General features: G+C 52.3%; 5 non-coding genes across 5 annotated transcripts; 1 reads left to right on the top strand and 4 right to left on the bottom strand.

Annotated features, from left to right (window-relative positions):
* Positions 1 to 2,366: 2,366 nt before the first annotated feature.
* On the bottom strand, positions 2,367 to 2,448 carry TRNAS-UGA (transfer RNA serine (anticodon UGA)). Its single transcript has one exon. It is a non-coding gene; the product is annotated as a tRNA-Ser (tRNA).
* Positions 2,449 to 3,302: 854 nt separating this feature from the next.
* Positions 3,303 to 3,375, bottom strand: TRNAQ-UUG (transfer RNA glutamine (anticodon UUG)). Its single transcript has one exon. It is a non-coding gene; the product is annotated as a tRNA-Gln (tRNA).
* A 4,832-nt stretch (positions 3,376 to 8,207) lies between these two features.
* TRNAL-CAA (transfer RNA leucine (anticodon CAA)) lies at positions 8,208 to 8,316 on the top strand. The gene is made up of 2 exons: positions 8,208 to 8,245; positions 8,271 to 8,316. It is a non-coding gene; the product is annotated as a tRNA-Leu (tRNA).
* Positions 8,317 to 9,798: 1,482 nt separating this feature from the next.
* Positions 9,799 to 9,871, bottom strand: TRNAV-AAC (transfer RNA valine (anticodon AAC)). The gene has a single exon. It is a non-coding gene; the product is annotated as a tRNA-Val (tRNA).
* Positions 9,872 to 10,848: 977 nt separating this feature from the next.
* Positions 10,849 to 10,922, bottom strand: TRNAM-CAU (transfer RNA methionine (anticodon CAU)). The gene has a single exon. It is a non-coding gene; the product is annotated as a tRNA-Met (tRNA).
* Positions 10,923 to 16,270: the final 5,348 nt, after the last annotated feature.

Raw genomic sequence — 16,270 nt, 5'->3', positions numbered from 1 at the left:
CCTAGAAACCATCTACTTCAAGACAGACCCAAGAAAACCAACAATAGAACACCACTTGTCATCACCTACAACCCCCAACTTAAACCTGTCCAACACATTATCAATAAACTACAGCCTATATTGGAACAGGATACCATACTCAAAGAGGCTCTGGGAGACAGACCCATAGTCTCCTATAGACAACCACCTAACCTCAAGATGATTCTTACCAACCTCCACAGGACATACCACACTAATACCAACCCTGGTACCTTCCCTTGCAACAAACCCCGTTGCCAGCTTTGTCCACATATTCATTCTGCTGATACCATTATTGGACCTAACCAAGTGAGTTATAAGATCAAGAACACATATTCCTGTGCATCCAGAAATATAATCTATGCTATCATGTGCCGAAAGTGTCCGTCTGCTATGTACATTGGACAAACATCTCAGACACTTCGCCAAAGGATTAATGCCCACAAAACAGATATCAGACAAGATCACAAAGAGAAAACAGTTTCTTGCCATTTTAACCAGAAAGGACACTCTCTAAATGACTTAACCACCTGCATTTTGCTATAAAGACCTTTTACATCTGCACTTGAAAGGGAATCCTCTGAACTGTCATTCATGTTAAAATTCGACACTTTCCAACAAGGACTTAACAAACATTTGAACTATCTCACCCATTACCAAGATAGTTTCCCCAATTATCACCTCTAATACCATTAACTCACAAACATCCCACTCTCCCTACCTCTAATATCATCAATTCACAGACACTTACCTTCCTTCCTCCCCCCCCCCCCCCGCATCCCCCTCCTGTTCTACAATGTGATTTGTCCTTTTCATATTTGTTCATTTTTTTTAATTGTATCCTTTGGTATATATGGTTGTGACTACTTTCTTCCACTATTTGATCTGAGGAAGTGGGTCTGGCCCACGAAAGCTCATCATCTAATAAACCATCTTGTTAGTCTTTAAAGTGCTACATTGTCCTGCAGTTTTCTTATATGTGTGAGTTGCTCGGTGAGGCCAAGGGGGCCCCTCTCTTTCCCCATCTAACAGCTTCTCTGCAGCACAGCTGGGTTTATCCCCACTCACCCTCACTCACTGTTGTGAGGTGTTTTGCAGGGAGCTGACAAGAAGGCTATGGCTACACTTGTGGCTTCTTGCATGAGTAATATGCAAATGAGGCTAAACGTGGAATATCGCTAATGAGCCACCATATTTGTGGAAGAAGGTCTTGCACCAGAAGAAGCTGTCTACACTGCCCCTTCTAGTGCAAGGAAAACACTCCTGCGGAATGCCGTTACGCCGATTATTTTCAGGACGTCACAAGAGCCTTTTGCAGCCCCTCAGCTTATTGGCTAAAGGAGGTTGGGAGGCGATGACCTCACAGAGGGTCCATGACAATGGCCAGGTGGGACAGGCTGCAGGGCAGGGGCCATCTCAGAAATGCCCCCCTGACTTTGCTGCAGGGAGTCTCCTTCTTGAGATTTGCCCTTGAGGCCAGAGAGTGAATGAGGGTCACAAGCATGAGTGTGAGGAGGAGCCTCGTTGGAGCCTTCTCCTTTCCCACGACTAACTGACCTAGAAGACAGGCGTCCCCGCGGAGAAGGGAAGAGTCACCAAGAAGTTTGGCCTTTGTACACTAGGGGAATTAACTCAAGTGGTAGAGCGCTTACTTCGTATGCAAGAGACAGAGGGATCAAGACCCACATTCTGCAATGTTGCGTGGTCCCTATTTTTTTCACAATCAGAGCCATCCAGAGGGCAAAGAGCCTTCAGTCACCTCTCTCTCTTCCTACTCATTCACCTCAAAAGCCAGCCACGGCTTAGTTCCAAATCTGTAAACCTCATCGCACAAGGGATAACGCCTCTTCCGAAATAACTAGTTGAAATAGCGGTAGTGTGGATGCTCCACTGCTGCTATTTCAAAATAGCTCCTGCCCAGGGCCATTCAAAGTAATTACTCCCCAGCGCCTCCTGGGGATCTAAGTCAAAGTAGAGTGTCATTTTAACCATTGGGGCTTCTTGCGTAAGAAATTCATGTTGCCTGTCTACACTGCGCTCTTGTGGGGAGAGGAATAACCCTTTTAGAAGTGGGGAGAGGAATAACCCTTTTAGAAGAAGCCCTGTTTTCTGATGCTCTACTGTCAATTTACTTGTGCAAAAATGTGTGTGCAGTGTAGACACACTGCAAGTTTTTGCGCAAAAAGCCTGCAGTGTAGACATAGCCCCCAAGATGGATTGTGGCAGAAATCTCTACCTGAGTGAAGACATGGCCTAATGGTGCAATTAGTTAGATACTGACACTAACAGCCCCACTGCTGGTAACTCAGCTGTTGCCCTAGGAAGGGGTGTGGCCAAAACACAGGCCTTGCTGTGAGCAGGATTTAAACCTACACAGGGAAACCCTATTGGATTTCAAGTCCAACACCTTAACCACTCGGCCATCACAGCTTTGGGCAATATTGAGACAGGTAAACTGGTAAATAATTGTTACATAGGACCTAATGTCAGCTGCCATAGAATTCACACAGCAAACCATTTAAACAGCTGTGCAGAGGAGTCCCGGTTGTTCTGCTCTTAGGCTGCCTTGGAGGTGAGTTCTGCTTCAAGGTCTTCTCTCCTCCTGCTTGGTCTTCCTTTCCCTTTTCTTTCCTCTTCTCTTCTCTCCTTTTCTTCTTCTTGCTGGTCTCCTTCTTGGACCCCAATTTATACAGAGAAACTCAATACTGCTTAGTTCTTCCTTAACCAGTTATTTTAGTATAATTTCACTAACCAATCTGAATATACTGTAACAGAATGACCTAAGCAATCATACCCCACCACCTTAGTTGATTTACACCACACAAAGTCAATCACACAGCAGTCAGAAACAGATCCAAACCAGACTATCACACAGACAAACAATAGGAAAGTGAGGACAAGAATCATAGAATACCAATTGCACAACCACAGCTATTGGTAAGCAGTCTTATGCCAGACAAAATGCTGGTAATTAAGTTTTCTCTACCCACCTTGAGATCTCCTTCTTGCCTGGTGACAGTGGGTGCCACTAGGATAAGAGCCCTTCTCACAGCCTAGTGTGACACTATTTCAATGTCATTTACATGGAATGTGAGCATGTGACTCCAGGCTTTACAGCTAATTGCTGCTGCTCTTCAGTCTGGCTGCAGAAGAAGGCTTTAGTTTAGACCTGCTGAATAGCTACAGGCCTTACCATAGGGTTACAGAAAAAACACATTGTTACATAGGACCTTTCCAGGCCAAAGACAGCAGGATCCACAAGCACCAATAAAGGAAGGTAAACGCAACTGTGAAGGGACTTGAACCCTCAGTCTTCTGATCCAAAGTCAGACGCCTTATCCATTAGGCCACACAGTCTTGCCTTACATAGAACTGGACTTCCTGAAATGTGTGGGTAGGTAAAAGTCTCCCTGGTCCATCAGGTTTTATTATTTTCCTTGTTTGAAGGTTTAGAAATCATGTCTGAGCTAGTGAATTATTCTTATTGTGTGTAACTAAGGATTGCAGCCCAGGGATTTTTCCTGAGTCTATGTTAGTTCACGGCTATCTACCACCTAGGCTATCTCCATACTGCATCTCTCTTCCCCAAAAGCTCATGCAAATGAAGTACAGATTATCTTATTGCCACGCTCATTTGCATAATTAATTGGGGCCCGTTTTTGCCCCCCCCCCCCACCAGCAGCAGAAAGCCAAAGGGAACAAAGAGCAGAAGTGCCAGAAGCTGGTGGGGGAGCCCTCTCCCTCTGAGTTTGATTTGGCGAGTCTCAGATGGACTTGCTAAATCAAACTCCAAAAGATGGATTATGGCCATTCCTCCCCAGCTGGACGTGGTTCTTGTTCTTCTGCACAGCACAGACCATGGAGCACAGGCAGCACTTTTCCAATGCGGCTAATTCTGCTCCACCTGCAAGTTGTCTCTGGGATGTGGCCCAGGAACTTTCTGCCCCAGTGGAGAGATCAAGTAGGAGAGGGAGGGGCCACAGGAGGCTCTTAGTCCCCTGGCCGGCTCTGCCTGTGAAAGGGGAAGTGAGGATTCCACTATCACTGGGGAATATGGATCCCCCTGCCTTGCACATGGTGAGTGAGAGCTCTGCCGCTTGAGCTAATTCCCCCACCCGCGAGCTGTTTGCCTGCCCCACACACCTCGTTCCAGAGCCCACAATGTGCCTTCAGCTGCCTGAGGCTCCTTTCTGAAAGGGCCACTCGTGCGGCTGTTTCCCGTGGCCGGGTGGCTCTGCTGGCCGTCGATGGGGGGAAGAGAACGGGCAGCGAGACCCGACTGGCAGGAGGGTCTGGCTGGCAGGGAGAGTTTAGCTGCTGCTGTAGCTGAGGCAGCTCCATGTGCAGAGTCCTGAGTCCCTGGCTGGGGAGGGTCATTAAGTAGCTGCCGGGATGCCACACAGCTTAGAGGGAACCTGGGGTCTGGCTTGGGAGTGAGGGGCCCTGTGGGGCTGGGAGAGACTGTTATGCTTAAACAAACCACATGAGATCTTTTATAGGGGAGAAGGCAGCACGTCGCATGGGTTGAGAACACAACAGTAGCATCTGCTTTTCAGTCACCCAACCACCGACACACATACACACACACACACACACACACACACACACAGTCCCGCCAGATGTTGTTATAGTCACCAGTCCAGAGTCTGAATCAATCTACTGGACAGCCAGACTGATCGCAGAGGGGAGCCGGGCTCTGTCAGTCGAAATCCGATGCTCCTGAAGTTGTTGGCAAGACGAACCTAAAGTTCCATGACAAGCACCCTGCTTTTATAACCCTTTCCTCTGTTGAAGTCCATGGTTTTGCTGTGTCACTCTGTGTCCGGTGTGTTTTCTTTTGAAGTTACGATTCCAAACATCTCCGAGAGTTATCCTGTCCTGCATTCAATCGATTGTTTTCAGGGATGCCAACCTTCACCTTTAAAGTCGTCAGTTTGCCCTTCGTTAATCATGGATGCACACTTGATGGCTTTTCTGACTCCATTCAGTCTGTCTTCACTTGCATTACTCCCACCTTTCTTGGTCATCTGGCTCTCATGAAGGCCTTCACTCCTCATCTCTTCCAGGCCCACACACTCCTCATTCACACACAAACAGCCCTGCTTGTACAGAGGCCTTGAAAGAAAAATATAAACAATAGTGTTTTATATTGAGCAAGTGCAAAAGGCATTGTAAATTAGGCCCTAATCAAACCAATCACACTGAGACTGGAGCCTCTGGCATTCCTCTAATCTCATTAACATGGACACAAGACAAGATTCTGTCTCTCACTTACTAAACCTTAGAACAAAGAAATAGATATTGAACCAAAGGCCTAAAACTCTATCCCTGCCTTAACAGAAATCCCACATTGCTACATCATTAAACCAGAAATACAAATATAAACAGATATCAAATTCTTACTCCAGCCAGACGGCAGGGGCTACAACTCAGGAGCGAGGGCACCACAGGGCCAGGCTGGCAGGGGCTGCTCAACAGGCATCAGGGGAATCATGGATCCTGGAGCTGCCCAGGCAGGGAGCAGGGGGCTGCAGATGAGGAGTGAAGGCCCCAGAGGGCTCAGTTGGCAGGGAAGCGAGTCGCACCAGGAGTTTTCCCAACAGGGTTTAGCTGCCCAATTTCCTCCCCACGGTGCCGACCACTTCAGCCACTAGGTCAGCCCAGGAGCTAAGGCACGAAAGGGGGGAGGAAGTGAGTCAAACAGTGCGGGGAGGGAAATGCTTGTCTTGCCTTCCTGGGCAGAGCATGGCTTGTGTGGGGCAGGGCTGCCAAGCACCTGGGAAAGAGAATTAGAGGCCAAGAGAACTGGCTTGTAGCAGCCACAGTAGCTCAGCTCAGTGAGCATTGGACTGGCCATCTAAAGGTTCCCAGCTTCAGTCCTGTGTTTTGGCATTTCTCTAGGTGCAGCAGGCTCTTCTCTGTGCCTGTTGAAATGCTGGAGGGCTCTGGAGAAGACATGGCAGCTCCGTGGGCAGAGTCCTGAGCTGCTGTCTGGGCAGGGCTCAGTGAGCAGTTGTGGGGCTGGGCTGCAGGGTGGGGAAAGCGCTGTGGGCTGGCGGTGGATGGGTTCGTGGTTCGCATGGCAGCCGGCCAAGAAGTTAGGCTGGGTTTGTGGATGTTCTTTCCTGCTCCCCTGTCTCTGTTCTCTGATTCGCCCCTTTCCCGTCCCCTGGTCCTGCCCGGCTCTGGCTCCCTCCCAGCCGCCTGGCTGCCTCCCACATGGGCTGAGCTCAGGGGCCAGGTGGGTGACCTGCTCCACCGACACCTCCTGTCCGTCTGCTCCATCACTCAGTGCATGCCATGGAGCTGAGTGATTGTGCCCTTGAGTGGCATTCTCAGCCAGCCAATCAGCTTTGTGAGGAGGTTCATGGAGCTCAAAGAGCTCTCTTCTTAGGCCAGCAAGGAAGCAGCCAAGGCCCCACCCCCAGGAGCCGGCTGGAGACCATGTGGAGGGAGCCGCTGCCTCTCCCCTGTGTAGCCGGCACTTTCCTGAGTGCTAAAAATCCTTCTGTGAGTAACGCTTCTGTTACTGCCAGGCTGAGTCCCAGCAGCTTTCTGCTGGTTTTCGGGGAGACAAAGTAGGAAGCACGAGGGGGCTACTGGAGACATTTAGCCCCCTGGCTGGCTGTACCTTTGTGAAAAGAAAAATAGGGATTTTTTGCCAGCAGTGGAGAAAGTGGGTATCAATCCCACTACCTCTCGCATGCTAAGCAAGCACTCTACCACTTGAGCTAATTCCCCTGCTGTAACAGCAGGGCCCCTCTTGGAGGCTCTTCCCTTCTCCACGGGGACATCTGTCTTCTAGGTCAGTTAGTCAAGGGAAAGGAAAAGGCTCCAATGAGGCTCCTCCTCACACTCGTGCTTGTGACCCTCATTCTCTCTCTGGCCTCAAGGGCAGATCTCCAGAAGGAGACTCCCTGCAGCAAAGCCATGGGGGGCTCCGAGAGTCCCTGCAGCAAAGTCTCTGAGGTTTCCTCTGCCCTGCAGCCTGTCCCACCTGGCCATTGTCATGGACTCTCTGTGAGGTCATCACCTCCCAACCTCCATTAGCCAATAAGCTGAGGGGCTGCAAAAGGCCCTTGTGATGTCACTGCCACACCCACCCCTGCCCTCCAGGGCTAATGTCCTGCCCCAGGCAGCCCCTTTGCCTGGCTGAGCTGCTCCCAGGGGATGAAAGTGACACATTTCTTACAGGGAATGTTCTTTTGGGCACTACCTTTTGGGCTGGGGTGAGGGTTAAGGCAGGAAGTCTGAGGAGGGGTTGTGATAGGACAGTACCTGTGAGAAATTAAAGTGTGGTGTGGAGTGTGAGAGGCTCAAGGCAGGGATTTGGGGATTGTATGTTGGGGGTGGGGCTCAGGGCAGGGGTGAGGATGTGGGAGGATATGGGAGTCAGGGCACAGGATTAGGGATGTGGGGGGGCTTGGGGCTGGGACTGTGTGTGTGTGTTGAGGGGATCAATGGGACTAGATTCCCAGCTCCCTCTGCTCTGGGCTCCCTGAGGCCCTTTAACACAGAAGAGCTTTCTCTGCAGCGCGCTGAGGAGAGGAACCCCTGAGCCAGTGATGCCGCTTTGCCCACGTTGGCGGGGAGAGAAAGCAGGCCAGTTGCCCAGTAACCCCAGACAGATGTGCACATCTGCACGAGAGCAGCAGCTGTTGTGGGACTCTAGAAATCTCCCCCTAGATCTAATTCCCCACGTGCCAGGCACCAGTCAAAGCCAGGGCTCCGGGGTCTCAAGCAGAGCACTACTGGGGACGGATACGTGTCTATTTGAGGCAGGTTCCTCACTCCCACGTCCCAGACACATAACGTGGCACAAAGACCAACGGTCCCTGCACAAAGTGTGTCACAGGGATAAGCGTTAGCCCCAGGAACAAGCATCGCCCTGCAGAAGAGACACCCCTGGTCTGGAGCCAACAAGCCCAGGAGACACCCAGCTCAGGATCCCCAGGCACTGACACAGACTCCCTGGCACAGGAGAATCCCAAGCCTCAGTTCTGCCGGCCAGAGTTTTCTCCTCTTCTGTTTCTTGTCAGCTCCCTGCAAAACACCCCACAAGGGTGAGTGGGGATAAACCCAGCTGGGCTGTAGAGCGGCTGTTAGATGGGGAAAGAGAGGTGCTCCTGCCGCCTCCCCGAGCAACTCACACATGTAAGAAAACTGCCATTAGAGGGATCTTCATAGGTGTCAGGGTGGCCGAGTGGTCTAAGGCGCCAGACTCAAGGACCTGTCTTTCCCTTAGTTGGGTGTTCTGGTCTCCAAATGGAGACGTGGGTTCAAATCCCACTCCTGACACATCCTCTTTTCTTAAATAATCTCTTTTATGTCTAGAGAGGTGACCTCATTTCCCCATCTCTCCTGACATTGTAGGAGCCCTTGCTCCTCCCACATGCTCATGAAAGCATTTCTTTTAGGCTGCATCTACACAGCAGCGTTCCTTGGGCATAACGGCCATTATACTGCAATAACAATGGGAGCGTCTACACAGCAATTCCATTATTCTCACTTCGGTAATGCTCCATCCAGACCAGAGGTCTGAGGAGCCAGGAGGTTTCCAGGCTGCAGACAGCCAAGCCCACAGGCAAAGACAAAGCAAAGTCCCAGCCACTTCCTGCTCAGCCCAGCGGGGTCTCTGTGTGGCCCCCAGACCTTTTGTTTGCCATTGCCCAGGTGCAGGGGCCCAGATTCAGCAACACTCACAGGCCCCACAGGAGGAGGCTGGTTTGCTGCTTCACCCCACAGCCCAGCAATGAGCCCCCAGACTCGCCCTGTGCTCGGGGAGCCAGGTTTGCCGTGTGAATTGTGTGGGGGCAGGTAACATCAGGCCTGGGCACTGGGATTATTTACCAGTTTCCCTGGGGGCCCTGCTGTTTTCACAGCACAAATATCTTTCCCATCCCCCCTGAGTCGTCCCTTTCCCAAGCTGAGAAGAAGACGTTCCCTGAACTCCTGGGAGCTGCTGTTCCAAAGAAGAGGCATTTCCCGTGGAGAAGATGGCCAAGACCAATCCCCTACACAGAGCCCCAGAAAATACCAATGGACACTGGGCACTTGTAAAGCTCCCTCTCGGGCAGTGCTATGGAATGGATCCGGCTGGGCATCGGGCTGACTAACCCATCAACAGATGAGTCCCAGTGAGACTTCTCAGCCCAAGTGCAGAGACTGTGGAGTCTCCCGCTCGCAGCCCAGTGGCAGAGGGGCAGTGCCCTGAGGAGGTGGGTCCCGAGCAGCAGAGACCTTTGAAGGGAACAGAGACGTAAGGTCAGAAGGAAGGAGAACAAGTCACCTCTTCCCAGGTGAGATGTGGTGGGAAACTACCAGATCCGGTGCAAGCCGAGCTCAAAGGGCTGGTTCCTGCCTGGTGGCTCTTTGCAGGGCCTGGCTTGAGAAGCGTCAAGGAGCCGTGTGTGGTCAGGAGAAAGGGAGCAGAAGGAACATGGATGAAGGAGCAGGAACAAAGCAAGCTGGGGGTGCTGGGTGAGAAGAAAGCAAGGGGAATGGGGTGGCTGGGGTCTTGCATCAAAGGTGACAGCCACACTGTCCCGAAGGTGCACAGCCAAGGTGGGCCCTAGACTGTGTGGCAGCAATGACCTGGTCTCAGGCAAGGCACCACTGAGAAGTCTCAGGGCTCCCCCCCCCCATCTCAGCCTAACCTGCTGAGCTGTCTCCCACAAGCTCCTGAAAGCCAGCACACATGCTGCCAAACCCTGCACCAGGTGGCAGGCCCTGGAACTGCCTTGTGGGAACCCAGGGGAACTGCAATAAGAGAAGACCCTGAGTTTCTGCCTGGCTTTGAACCAGGGACCTTTTGCGTGTTAGGCAAATGTGATAACCACTACACCACAGAAACACATATAAAAAGGTTTTCTGCTACTGCACTTAAACTTGGGCAAATATTCGGTTGCTAACCCTTTGGCCAACAGAGATTGCTGCAGGGCAAAGGAATTCTCTGTTGTCTATTTTGTGCTCTCAGGAAGGGACCAAACTGAAGGAGGCAGGGCCCCCACCTGGGAACTCCAACCTAGACCCTGAGACCAAGGGGTTTACAAGCCTAATAATAAAAGTTCGCTGCATTTCTTCGTTCCACAACCCTGCAGAACTTCAAAACCTACAGTCCCAGAGGAGATGTGCATGTTAAAGCCTCTGCCCACTGAGCTGTAGCCTTCTGTGCCCAGGGAGCCAGACACCACCAGGGTGGGAAGGCAGGAGGGAAATGGGGAATGGCCGAACTTTGTGAGATAATGGTGTTATCTGGGACCGTACATAGAACGGTTTACAAGTGGGTCTGAGTAGGGCACCATGGCTTGGCAGGCTGAAGCTTTGTGTAATAAACAGGGTATCCTGGGTTCAATTTCTGGAGTTGCCTTGTGGCAGCCTTTGCTCACATTTTCCTACACCCTTCTGGGACACGGAAGAGGCCTCTCCGGTCACCCATGGAACTGCTGGTTCAGGAAAAGGCTGATTGGGGAGGAGTGTTGGGAAGAAGGAAACCACAGATGAGAAGCACGTGACACCCACATACCCTGACTCTCCATGGCCGCAGGAGCTGCAGAGGTTTCACCCTCAGGCTCCCTAGGTGCTGACACCCCCAGGGAATCACAAGGGTGTGTGGTGCTGGCTCTCCTGTCCCAGCAATTGCAGTCAGAGCCCTGCCTTGCCAGTGCCAGTCAAAGAAGCCTCTGCACCTGCTGCAGGCTTGTGGTTTCCTTCTTCCTAACACTCCTCCCACATCAGCCTTTTCCTGAAGCAGCAGTTTCATGGGTGGCCAGGGGAGGCCTCTTCTGTGTCCCAGAATGACCTAGGAAAATGTGAGCAAAGGTTACAGCAAGGCACCACCGGGAGTTGAACCCAGGATCTCCTGTTTATGAGGCAGGTGCTTTAGCCAGCTAAGCCATGGTGCCCTCCTCCAAAGTCTCTTTAAAATGGCTCTTTATGTTTCCCGCCCTCCCTAGACAGGCAAATCCCCTCTTCAGGGTATTACAGGCTGGACTTTGCCTGCCTGACTTTTAGCCAGGGAACTCCTCCCGCACCTGCAGTTCATCCACCTCCCAGAGAGGCAGCAGTTCAGGAGAAGTGCCGTGTGTGTGGGAGGTGTAGGGTGTTCAAGGGGGGCATTTCCCTTCATGTGTAAAAACTATCACAGCCATGGGAGCTCACATACACCCAGGTGCACACGCTCAATATTGGTGCCCAGGACAAAACTTGCTCTGCTCCTGGAACAGGAACAGCGACTAGCAGTGAGGCCCCTCCCTGGCAGCACCGTGTCAGATGGTTTCTTCTTGGCCTGATACCTCCTGAATGCTGGGAGCAGCTGCCTGGCCCGAGGGGCTGCAGTTCCCTGGAGAGAGGGGCTGGGGCCGGTGGCTGCAGCAAAACCCTTCTGCTGTGTCTGTGGCTGAGCGGCACAAAGGAAAATAAAAGATCCCTTGGTGGATGGACGTGCCTGAGGAAAGACACTGGAAGCGCAACAGACACACAAAAGGGGACAAGGGACAGTTTGAGTCACACACACGGCAGGTGGCACAGCTCAGCCAGGGACCTTATCCACTCACAGAGCTTCACAGCTTCTCCACCCCCAAACCCACCAGGCAAACTGCCCCATGGGCCTCGCCCGCACCATGCTCAGGGCCTGGGGATTTTATGTCCATTTGCCAGATCAAATAACTAGCCCCCCCCCCCCCATGCTGCTCTGGAGTCTCTGCCTCTTATCCTTGGCTTTGTCTCCAGACAGACCCTGCTCTGCTACAGCCACCTCCCTCTGGCTGTCACTTCTAGACCAAGATGTGCCCCTTCATTCTGACTTTGAATACCTGGGCTTTTAGCACTCAGATTTGCACCTAACATCAGCATTTGCTAGTGAGGGGTCTGAACAGCTTCTGCAGAGAGGGAGACAGCCACTGGGGAGCATCCTTGGCAACTGTTTCAGTGAGTAGAGGAAGATAAACTCTTTGTCACTGAGAAAGAACTGTCACCCCAAGTGGGAGTTGGACCCACAATCCCTGGCTTAGGAGGCCAGTGTCTTGTCCATTAGGCCACTGGGGCACACAGAAAAAAACTGCTAGAGACAGAAATTCACCCTTCTAAATGTCCCTTCTTCAACTTTTAGCTCCTGATTAAGCCCCTTTGAAGAAGCCAGATACACAGGAAGGGCTGATCACACCCCTCTGAAAATCAGCTTTCCATGGCTATCTGTAGCTGGCTCCGAGTCATGGGCCCTGACATCTCGTCTCCCTCCCGAGAGCAGGGAAGTGTCTCCCACGGCTACAGCCTCCTGAGGCTCTATGGCCCTGTCTGTACAGCAGGGACAGCAACACTCACAGCCCCACAGGAGGGCCTCTGGCCTAGCAATGTGTCCCCCTGAGCAGCCTCTGATGTTCCCTGCGTGAGCCCCAGAACCAGCCCTGAGTGAGGGGGGCAGAGGGGGAGCAGCTCAAACACGCCAAGGGGCTGGCCAGGGGCAGGACGTGAGCCTGCAAAGCAGCAGTGACATCACAAGGAACTTTTTCAGCACCTCAGCTCATTGGCTGGGAGGCAGTGACCTCACAGAGGGACCATGGCAACAGCCAGGTGGGACAGGCTGCAGGGCTGGGGCATCTCAGAGACCCCCATGGCCTGGCTGCCTGGAATCTCCTTTGTGAGGTTTTCCCTTGAACTCACCTCTAAGCCAGCCTCAGACCAGAGCACCCAGGACTCCTCTGCATGACGGGTGAAAGGGCTTGCTGTGTGAATTCTGTGGGTCAGGTGACGTCAGGCCTGGGCACTGAGATTATTTGCCATTTTCCCTGGCCTGCTGTTACTTAGAGCTGTGATAGCCACGTGGTTAAGGTGGTGGACTTGCAACCCAATAGGGGCTCCCTGTGCAGGTTCAAATCTTGCTCACAGCCAGGCCTGTGTTTTGGCCACACGCCTTCCTAGGGCAACATGGTACCCAAACCCTGAGAAGAACATGCCTGTCCCATCAGAAGGGACACCTGCAGAAGGCAACAGAGGCTACAAAAGCAGGAGAGAACATGGATTGCAGGGTCCTGCCTAACAACAGGAAAACCAGTCTGGCTTTCAGCAGAGCCACCTCCCCCTGGACACAGCCAGGGGACCAAGCAGCTCCAGTGGCCCCTCCCTCTCCCCAAAAGCCGGCCCTTGTTGGGTAGAAAGATGCTGGGCCCAGCGGCTTCCCTTCACCTGGCAGAGGCAGAAGCGATGGAGACAGGCCCAGGGGTGTGTGGGCTGCAAAAGCCTCTTGATCCCTTCTCGACTCCTAACAGTGCAAACATCAGGGAGAGTAGCTCAGTGATAGACTACAAATTATATGAGCCTTACTTCGAATCCAACTGACCATTCAATGGAAACATTTCTCTCTCCAATTCCATTACATTCTAGGTTTCTATTTTTTTTAATTCTTTAAATGAAGACGAATCCTTACTGATGTCCTGTTCTAATGTGCGTAAACCAGGCAAACCCGTCCCTCAGCTGGAGCCAGCTCAAACCCGCTGTGGGTCTGGTTTCTGTTTCCCTCCATTCAACAAGGGTGTGATTTGGAAGCCCAATGGCAGGTCCCTGGTCTCCACGGGCTGTGCTGTGCGGAAGAACAAGAACCACACCCAGCTGGGGAGGAACGGCCTAGTGTGTATTGCAATTGGTGGAGGAGTTGCCCAAATCTACCGGAGATGGGCAGGAGCCTATTACAAACATACAGTAAACACTGTTATCAGACTGCCGGTGCACATTCCTACCTTCCTTTGTGCCCACAACATACATGGGGCTCTAATTACTGGCCACCTGCCTTTCACACAGATCATTGATCCTTGTGACTTTCAGGTACATTCATACGGCAGCTGTTTAAACATAATGTGCTTCTATTGCATGATCAGCACCAGATTCTCCGGCTACGTCTACACTATGAATTTTCTCAGCAAAAAAGGTGCTAACGAGGGTCTCATTTGCATGAGTCATGATCTTATTTGCATATTTTCTGGCAAACTGATTTTGTGCTGGAGTTGCTGTGCAAAAACAAGCAATGTGGAAGCTTTCTTTATGTGCAAAACCCCCTTTTTCTGCAAGATCAGGATACCTCTTTTGGGGGGGCATAAGAATCTTGTGAAAAAAGGGGGTTTTGTGCAAAAATAATATGTTCACACTGCTTGTTTTTGCAAAACAATCCCATTGGCAGAAAATATGCAAATGAGATTGTGACTCATGCAATTGAGTCCCTCGTTAACATATTTTTTAAGGAGAAAACTTCGAGGCTACGTCTACACTGGCCCCTTTTCCGGAAGGGGCATGTAAATTTCACTAGTCGTCGTAGGGAAATCCGCGGGGGATTTAAATATCCCCCGCGGCATTTAAATAAAAATGTCCGCCGCTTTTTTCCGGCTTTTAAAAAAGCCGGAAAAGAGCGTCTAGACTGGCCCCGATCCTCCGGAAAAAGCGCCCTTTTCCGGAGGGTCTTATTCCTACTTCAAAGTAAGGGGGGACACAGGGCAGGGCTTGTACAGAAGGAGAGCGGGGAGATACAAAGGCAGTTCCCTCACCCCATCGGGCGGGGAGGGGGAAGGGCAGAGGTGACTGGTGGTGGCACTTGAGGACACCAACTCCTCTGCCCCCAACAGAATTTCTCAAGTTTATAACCAGGGTGTCCCAAATGCCCCGTCTCAGTGGGTGCCTCACCCTGCTCCCCTCCCTCTGCAGGCACCAGTCCCCCCGGGGGAGGAGCTGCCCCCTCCAGCAGCCTGAGGGGAATTTCTTCCATGATTTTTTTTTAAGTGTAGATATCTGCAAACACTGATCTGTTAGGGACTGGCAACAGTTTATTTCCATATTTGCATATTTGTTATTTGCATAATGGATATGCAGATATGTAAATATAATGTTATTGGTCTGGCACAAGTTTGTGAATGGGTTTGCCTGTCAATGGTAGATAAACACAAAGGCTGGAAACACTGGCCTGATCCATGGGGGCTGGCTGAATGCAAGGCAGGGAAAACACTGGGTGAAGGGGGGGTATTTTCCCCACCAGGCCTTTGTCCCTTGGAATCCCTGGGGACGTTGGATTTTGTCTTGTTTGGTTTCCCTGCTTCCCTCCTCACTGGGCGGGAGGGGGCGGCTCTCTCACCCTCACGGTGGGAAGCTCTGGCACAGAGATGGGATGGGTAGATGCTCTGAGAGCGAGTCCCTAGGCTGGTTTTTTTTAGACAATATTGTACTTTTTACTCCACTCGCATGTCCAGAGGCGCTGGGTTACTCACGACTCACATCGTTCTGATTTGCTAAAGCCCAGCTGCATGTGCAAGCACCAGTCATCCAAAAAACAGCCAATCCACAAGCACAATGCCCCTGCCAAGGAAGAAGCCTTTTAATAGCTGCTCCAACACCTTGTCATTCAAACCCAGTATCCCTGCAGGTCCTGCCAGCCTGAGACCTGAGCGAGCAGGGCGGCTGCCCAGGGCTCCGTGCTGAGGAGGGTGATATGAGCAGTCTCATGTGACCTTACCTGGGGCCAGGCAGCTAAACAGGAGGGAACCCAGCAGCCGGGGTCGGGGGGGACAGAGGCACTTACTTGTGCCGGGTGAATCCTCTGCTCTGGGGGGAGCAGCAGCGGGGGGGTGGGTGCCGGGGGCAGGGGCTCCCCATTCCCCCTGGGACAGAGGTCCCTGTAGAAGCCCTGTGAGGGGAGGGGGACAGGCTGTGCTGGAAGAGGCTGGCGGTGGGCGGCTGAGGGGGGTGGGGATTGAAGAAGCGTCTGTGTGGGCACTTGGGCAGCCAGCTCGTCAGTGAGCAGCAGAGCACACGGGCCCGTCGCCCCCCAGCCAAGCCCCCCAGCTGCTCTCCCAGGGCTGTGGCTGACCAGCCTGCACTGCTGCCAGCCCGGGCTCAGCTCTGCCATGACCTCAGCGATGGGATGGGGAGGAGGCTGGGATAGGAAGGCGTCATTCTCCCTGCTCTGCCGACCTGGGCAAAGCAGCCTGCCCCAGGCACCTTCCATAGCTCAGCTGGCAGAGCAGAGGCCTGTAGCGGGTGCTCAGCAAGTATCCTTAGGCTGCTGATTCAATTCCAGCTGAAAGGAGGAATTATTTTCCTCCCCCTGGCTGCAGGCCTGGCCTTAGGACCTGGCGGCTGCCTTGGGTCTGTCCCCTCAGAGTTCGATGCTACAATTGACAAAACGGTTTTGGGTACCAGCTGCCAATCAAATGCCTTGGGCTGCGCAGGCCTTGAGTCATGGCAAGAGCTGGAAGGGAATGGGGAACGGCTGCAC

Source organism: Pelodiscus sinensis, chromosome 19 (assembly GCF_052426305.1).
Source record: "Pelodiscus sinensis isolate ZL-2025 chromosome 19, ASM5242630v1, whole genome shotgun sequence".
NCBI lineage: Eukaryota > Metazoa > Chordata > Testudines > Trionychidae > Pelodiscus > Pelodiscus sinensis.
Note: the sequence above shows the minus strand (reverse complement) of the source record. Positions and strands in the feature narration are given on the sequence as shown.